General features: G+C 47.4%; 1 protein-coding gene across 1 annotated transcript in view; it reads left to right on the top strand.

Annotated features, from left to right (window-relative positions):
- Nucleotides 1-376: 376 nt before the first annotated feature.
- ARHGAP27 (Rho GTPase activating protein 27) overlaps nt 377-7917 on the top strand; it is a 31609-nt gene continuing 24068 nt past the window's right edge. Inside the window, exon 1 of the mRNA XM_011985986.1 lies at nt 377-461. The gene's annotated coding sequence lies outside the window, so the exon portion shown is untranslated. The remainder of the gene's footprint in view (nt 462-7917) is intronic.

The raw sequence follows: 7917 nt of genomic DNA, 5'->3' as shown, positions 1-7917 counted from the left end.
ATCTCCTGTTCTCTTGCTGCCCAGGAGAGGGCAGAAGCAAACCCTTCTGAGAGGGGAGAGAGAGAGACAGGGGAGGTAAGCAGGGATGACTCCTCCCCTCCCCCAAAGAGGCCACTCAGGGAGCCCTGGGAAGCCAGGCCAAAGCCAGTGCAATAAAGGGGACTCTGAAACTCTTCCCGTAGCTGTGATCCTGACTCTGGGACTCTTCCCGTGGCTGTGGTCCTGACTCTGGGATTTCAGGGTGCGGTCACCATCCCTGCCCAGGGTGGGAAGGCCCAGGCAGGTGGAGCTGGCCTGGAGCCCGCCCCTGTTGCTGGAGCATTGGCCGCTGGGAGGGAAGTTCCAGCCAGGCCGCTGCACCTTCTTATACAAGCAGCCCTGGAGGCGCCGCACCTGAGCTGGCAGCCCGGACTGGAAGGAGCCTGGGGCCTTCATTCCTCCTCCTCTGCTGGGAACTGTGAGTGAGCCCTCGCCCCTGGGGGACTAGAGGGCGGCCACAGCAGCTTCCCCACTCTCCCCTCCCTTTCCGGAATCCTAAAACCCACCTGCGGGCGCCTCCTCTCTGGATCCAGGCCCCGCACCCACTTCCTAGGACAAACTCCGAGGGCAGCCGGAGCCACTGTGATTGAGAGAAAGGAACAGGCCTTGGGACAGCCCCACCTGTCCCCCTTCGGGGCCAGCTAGGTGGCCTTTGGCAAGGGGGGTTGGTAACAGCAGGAGACTGAGGCCAAGTTGAGGGGACTCCAGCTAGCCCCTTGATCGCACTCCCTCCTCCAGCAACCCTCACCCCCACCCCCCAGCTGGGGCAGCCGCCCTGGGGTGGCTCTGCCGGTTTCCTTACACCTGACCCAGTTCCCTCCCAGCGGCTCACCTGCAGCCCTGGGCTGTCCCAGGAGCCCTCTGCCTAGGACCTGACGTAGGAGACAGCAGCTTCTTGGGTTCCCCTCCCACCCTCACCCCACATTGCTGTCCCGCCAGAGATCTCCCTGCCTACCACCCTCACCCCCGGGCTCCCCTGCAGGCCCCCTAATTTCTTGGGGTCTCGCTGGAGCCTGTGCCTGGTTCTTACCTCTTAGTCCCTGGCTCTCTTCAGCCCCCAGGGGCCTGAGATGGGCCCCAGGACAAGCCCACCTGCCCCTCACTTCCTTCCCAAGACTCAGCAGTTGGCCTCACTCTAGACCTATCTTTTGTAATGTTTATTTCAATGGTTTTGGGGAGCAGGTGGTGTTTGGTTACATGGATAAGTTCTTTAGTGGCGATTTCTGAGATTTTGGTGCACCCATCACCCGAGTGGTGTGCACTGTACCCAATGTGTCGTCTTTTATCCCTCACCCCCCTCCCACCCTTTCCCTCACTCCCAAGTCCCCAAAGTCCATTATATCGTTCTTAGGCCTTTGCGTCCTCATAGCTTAGCTCCATAGACCTATTTTCTCTGCCCCTCTTAGAGCTGACTGTGTCCAGTACAGGGAGGGGTGGGCATCGTACTGAATGCCAGCCTGGATGGGTGGTCAGTGCCAGGCCCTGGGGAATGGGAAGGTCCATGATCATGACCAGGGGGCAGCTGCTAACCAGGAATGTGGCCAGGGCTCCATGCCTGAATGATGGGGAGATTCGGAGCTGGATCTGTGCCGGGGAGTGAGAGGTCAGTGGCTGTTGGTTCATATTGAAGGGGAAACAGGGCTGCCAGGACTAGGGCTCTTGGGCACAGGGGCACAGGTGCTCTTGCTAAAATTTGGGAAGCTGTGTTTCCAGATTGCAGAAGGATTCTGGTGTTGAAGGAACTTCCAGAGCTGTTGCCTGGGCCTGCAGGATCTTTCTGTCCAGCCCAGGCTCCTGCGGGTGCCCACCCTGCCTCCTCGCCTTCTCCTGGCTGGGGGTCCCCTGTGAGGCATGAAGGGAGGGGGGCAGGGGCCCCTGTCCAGGCCTCCATGTCTGTCTAGGGACTGAGCCAGAGAGAGGAAGCAGAGGTAGCAGAAGAGCCTGCCTGCAGAATCCTCCCAGCCTCCCGCTTCCTTTCTCCTCTTTGGCCCAGTTAAATGTGTAAATTACTATTCCCTCCCTATAAAAATCGCTTAACTCCATTACAAATATTTGAATAATAGGAGGAAATCTCAATCGAATGACTGTTAGCATGTTGGTTTCTTCCCATTTATTCTGCCTTCATACTCTTATGAGTATGTCAGGCAGCTCCTGTAGAGACATCACAGAGTAATGACGATTGTGCCTTCTGCTTTTTCATTTACCGTATTCACCTAGTCAGTGAATGTCAGGTGCTGTACTGGTGACTAGGGAGCAATGAAAAATAAAGGATGGTTCCTGCCCTCAGGTAGCTTACTGTCCAGGAGAAATTGAATAGCAGATTCAGTTATGATATGGTATGGCATGGCAGTTATGGTACGACAGATATGATATGATATGACTCGTCTGCAAAGAGCTGTTGGGGGCATGTTGGAGGAGCTGCCCTCCCAGAATCTTGTTGGCAAGAGAGAAATCCAGGAGTGCTTCCTGGAGGAGGAAGGTGTTGGCAGAGATGAATTCAAAAGGTTTCTACAGTTCCCTCTCATGAAACCCTCTGGACCTGGTGCCTTTTTCAGTGGCAGATTTTTTTTCTCGTCAGTGGTAATTAGTTTAAGTTTCTACTCACCTTCTGGTTAATTTTGGCCATTTTATATTTTACTAGGAAAGCATTCATTTTCTCCAGATGTGTAAACTCTCCACTTTTAAAATTTATTATGAATTTCTTTGTGACCAAGTAAATGATTTTTCTAAGTTTTTCATAGACATGTAAGAAAAATGCATATTTTCTTTTTTGATTTTAATTTTAATTTATTTTTTTGAGATGGAGTCTTACTCTGCCGCCCAGGCTGGAGTGCAGTGGCGTGGTCTCAGCTCACCGTAACCTCCACCTCCTGGGTTCAAGCGATTCTCTTGCCTCAGCCTATGAGTAGCTGGGATTATCAATATGTGCCACCATGCCTGGCTAATTTTTATATTTTTAGTAGAGAGGGGATTTTGCCATGTTGGCCAGGTTGGTCTGGAACTCCTGACCTCAACTGATCCACCCGCCTCAGCCTCCCAAAGTGCTGGGATTACAGGTGTGCACCACCACACCTGGCCGGAAAAATGCGTATTTTCTATTTAAGGGATATAAGGTACTATCTGCATTAAATCAAGTTTATTGATCATATTATTCAAACTTTCATTTCCTTCGTATCCTTTGCTTGGGGGCAGGGGTCTTTTACTCTAATTCTGATAGATATGTGTTTTGTTAAACCTTCCTCTCAAATTTTCTCTATAAAGCTCTTCTGGTGCTTTTCCTAGTTTTTGCTTTTTATATTTAACTACAGTGCTGTCGGGAGCATGCAGATTTAAAGTGTTCTGTCGATACAAATTGTGCTTTTCTATCATTACGCAGTGTCCCTCTTTATCCTATTATAGTGCTTAGCCTTAAATTTCGCCCTTCTATTGTTAATATGATCACTTCTTATTTTACTTTATCCTTTTATTGCACTTTCTTAGCATTATTTTATTTTCTACCATTATCATTTTTTGAAACTACTAATTCCTTGCATATGTCACGTCACTGTTTTGTTTTGTTTGACACAGGGTCTGCCTCTGTTGCCCAGGCTGGAGTGCAGTGGTGTGATCATGGCTCCCTGCAGCGTCAACCTCCCTAGCTGAGGCAATTCTCCCGCCTCAGCACCCTGAGAACCTGGGACCACAGGCCGGCATGCCACCATGCCCAGCTAATTTTTTTTGTTTGTTTGGTATTTTTTGTAGAGATGGAGTTTCTTCATATTGCCCATCACCACTGTATTTTTGTTATTTTCATGGTTTTTTTGTTTGTATGTTTTTTGAGATGGAGTCTTCCTCTGTCACTCAGCCTGGCGTGCAGTGGTACGACCTCAGCTCACTGCAGCCTCCACCTCCTAGGTTCAAGTGATTCTCCTGCCTCCACCTCCTGATTAACTGGGATTACAGGCACACGCCACCACATCCAACTAATTTTTGTATTTTTAGTAGAGACAGGGTTTCACCACATTGGTCAGGCTGGTCTCAAACTCCTGACTCAGGTGATCCACCTGCCTCACCCTCCCAAAGTACTGGGATTACAGGTGCGAGCCACTGCGCCCAGCCTATCACTGCATTTTTAAACCCAAGCTGACTCTTTGTCTTTTAGTGGGAGAATTCAATCTGTTCACACTTCGTTTAACAATTGATCTACTGTACTTGATTTGATTACCTTTGGCTTGTTTTACATTTATTGGTTTACCTTGCCGTTTTTTCCCTCTGATCTGGTTATCCATTTCCTTTTTCTTCCTGTTACACTTTGCATTTCATTACTGGCAGCTGTCTCTTCTCTGGGGTTCCTAATCAAACACATATTCTTTAGCACATGCCTCAGTAGGGATTCTTTTCTCAGCACCCTCATCTGAAAGTTACAGAACCTGTCACTCTGTAGACTCTGGTCTTTTTTCAGCTTAGGAACATCTATTTGTTGCTTGATTTGATTCTTGTTTCTTTATTTTTTATTTTTTTGAGACAGGGTCTTACTCTGCCACTCAGGCTGGAGTGCTGTGGCACCATCACGGCTCACTGCAGCCTCGACCTCCTGGGTTCAAGTGATCCTTCCACCTCAGCCTTCTGAGAAGCTGGGAATACAGGCGCCCGCCACCACGCCCAGCTAATTTTGTTTGTAGTTTTTGGAGAGACAAGGTTTTGCCACGTTGCCCGGGCTGGTCTTAAATTTCTGGACTCAAGTAGTCTGCCTGCCTCCGCCTCCCAAAGTTCTGAGATTACAGGCGTGAGCCACCGTGCCCGTCCTGTTGCTTGATTATTGTTTCTTTCACCACCTTTTCTTTCCTTTGCATATGAGCACTCCTGACTGGGTTCCCCCGTTTATCTTTGGCCTCTTTATTTCATTCTTGGTGTACTTTTTGCTTTGAGGTTTGATATTTCTTCTTGACCTTCCAGGCTGCAAATTTGAATCTCAAGAGTGAATTTCTTCTCCTTCAACTAGTACAATGACATATTTTAAATTCTAAAAATCAGTCTTTTTTTTTTTTTTTTTTTTAGACGGAGTCTTGCTTTGTGGCCCAAGCTGAGCTGCAGTGGTGCGATCTCTGCTCACTGCAAGCTCTACCTCCGGGGTTCATGCCATTCTCCTGCCTCAGCCTCCGGAGTAGCTGGGACTACAGGCGCCCGCCACCTCACCCGGCTAGTTTTTTGTATTTTTAGTAGAGATGGGGTTTCACCGTGTTAGCCAGGGTGGTCTCGATCTCCTGACCTCGTGATCCGCCCGCCTCAGCTTCCCAAAGTGCTGGGATTACAGGTGTGAGCCACCGCGCCCAGCCAAAATCAGTCCTTTTTAAAAACTCTGCTTGATTTGAGTCTCCTTAAGAGTTTGCATTCAAGTTGTAATTGCGTTCTCCAGCCCCTCTATTTTGCCAATAGCCTTGAATTTGTTTTACTAGGTAGTATATTTACAGGTATTTTTTAAGTCAAAACAATATTTTAAAGTCTATAGTAAAAATCTCACGTGTACCCTGTTTCCCTGCTCTGTTCTCCCTCAACTCAAAAGTCACCCCTTTCATTCATTCTTTCTTAATTCTTCCAAAGTTTCTGAGTACAAACGAGTATAACTGTGACTCTGATTACTTAATTTTCTCTCTCTTAAGCAACACCGTCCTGTGTGTAAAACAAGATAAAAAAAACACACACACACACACACACACACACACAACACAACAAAACAAAAAAAAACCTTGTTTACTTTTTGTTTTATTTATTTCTTTGACAATGTATCTTGGAGATTGTACCTAGAGAGGTTGTGTCTCCTTCCCTACAACTACAAATAATCCATTTTACCAGTCTTCTGTTTACAGGCACGTGGAATATTTCCTATTTTTTGCTGTTACAGCAATGCCATAATGAATACCCTTTTACATATGTACAGGTAGAAGTAGGGAAAAGTTCCAGAAGTGGGATTTTGGGGTCAAAAGGTAAATAATAGATATTTGATGGGTATGTCCCATGAGGCGTATACCAATTTGCCCTCACCAACACAAATTAGAGTGTCTAGTCCCCAAAGCCTTGCCAACTGACTGTTGTCAAACTTTTATTTTCTGCCAACCTGACCATAAAATGTATTATCTTACTTTAAATTTGCATTTCTCTTTCCAGTAAGATTATCTTTTCATATATTTAAGGGCTGTTTGTTCCCCCCCCCCTTTTTTTTTTCTGTGAATGGTCTATTTATATCCTTTGCCTGTTTCTGTATTGGGTTGTTGGTTTTTTTCTTATTGAGTTATGGTACCTTTTTCTATACTAGGGAAAATAGCCCTTTGTCTGTTATTACCAGTCGTAATTCCCTCCCCCACCCTGATTGTCTTTTGACTCTGTTAATAGCATTATTTTGCCATGCAAGTTTTCTTAAAGTATACTTACGTAGTCTGATGTATCACTCATTTATTTTATGGCTTTTATATTTTGAGTCTTTGTTACAAAGTCTTTTTTATATATATATACATACAGCATATTGAAGTCTTTTATATATAGACATAAAATATATAGGCTTATATATATGTATATACATACAGCATATTAGATTTTGTTTTCTTCTTTGATTATATTTATGGCTTCATTTTTAAAAATTTAAATCTTTAATCCTTTGAGGGTTATTGTGGATGGACAGAGTGAGATGTGGACCCTCCCTTATTTATATACGTGTTTATTTATTTGTTTATCTCTAGATGGGCAGTCAGTTGTCCTGTGGCCTTTCACTGACAAGTTTGTCTTTCCCCATGACCTGTGATGGCATCTTTAGTGCGTCCTGGGTCCCGGTTGTGCTGGGGTCTGGTGGCAGCGGCCGGTTTAGTGCGTCCTGGGTCCCGCTTGTGCTGGGGTCTGGTGGCGGCAGCTGGTTTAGTGGTTCTGTCTGTTCCCCCTGCTGAGCTGTCACAGAGTGAGTTTATATGTCTTTGCTCCCCAGAGCTGGGGTCGAGCTGCAGGAGTACCCCACTTGGTGGGGGGGGGCCCTAGAGTGGAGAAGGGATGGTGGTCTCTGCCAGTGGGCCTTGGGCATGGGACATCTGTGATGTCAAAACACCAGCAGGAATTCTCCCTATCTCCTTGGTGCCCTGGCCTTACGGGTAGAGACTACCTGGCCCACCTGTTTGGACCCCTGAGCTCCTGGGCACAAGGATACAAGAACCACCCTGCCTTCTGCCCGCGGTCCCATGAGGGGCCAGCCTGCCCCAGGGTTCCCCTGGGAGCCTCCACCTCAGACACAGCCTTTCACCTGTGCCAGCCAGGTCCCACCCACCCCCTGCCCCAGCCTCTGCTTGACTTAGACAGTAGCAGGTCGCAGTTGGGAGCAGAGGGGAACAGGGCATGTTGAAGTGGTGTTATTCCCAGAGTGCCTGCTCCAGAGCTGTGTCTAAAAGCGAGAGGAACTACTTTGTAACACATCGGGAGCAGGGGAAGCTGAAGGGCCAGTCTGTTTCCAGGTGAGAAATAATGAACCATTTTTCTTCTTTTCTTTTTTGAGACAGGGTCTCGCTCTGTCACCCAGGCTGGAGTGCAGTGGTGCGATCACGGCTCCCTGCAGCCTCAACCTCCTGGGCTCAAGCAGTCCTCCCACTTCGTCCTCCCAAATAGCCGAGACCACACGCTTATATGGTAGCGACAGTGAGGATGGAGAATAGTAAAAAAGTTTGAGGGAATTTTTTTTTTTTACTTTTTATTATGAAAATGTCCAAATAGGCTGGGCCTGGTGGCTCATGCCTATAATCCTAGCACTTTGGGAGGCTGAAGCGGGAGGATTGCTTGAACTCAGGAGTTCAAGACCAGCCTGAAAAACACAGTGAGACCTTGCCTCGATATTAAAAATAAGTAAATACATTTTAAATTTAAAAC

The sequence above is a fragment of the Mandrillus leucophaeus genome, unplaced genomic scaffold, assembly GCF_000951045.1.
Source record: "Mandrillus leucophaeus isolate KB7577 unplaced genomic scaffold, Mleu.le_1.0 Scaffold290, whole genome shotgun sequence".
NCBI lineage: Eukaryota > Metazoa > Chordata > Mammalia > Primates > Cercopithecidae > Mandrillus > Mandrillus leucophaeus.
The sequence above is the reverse complement of the archived record's forward strand: the minus strand, read 5'-3'. Positions and strand labels throughout refer to the sequence as shown.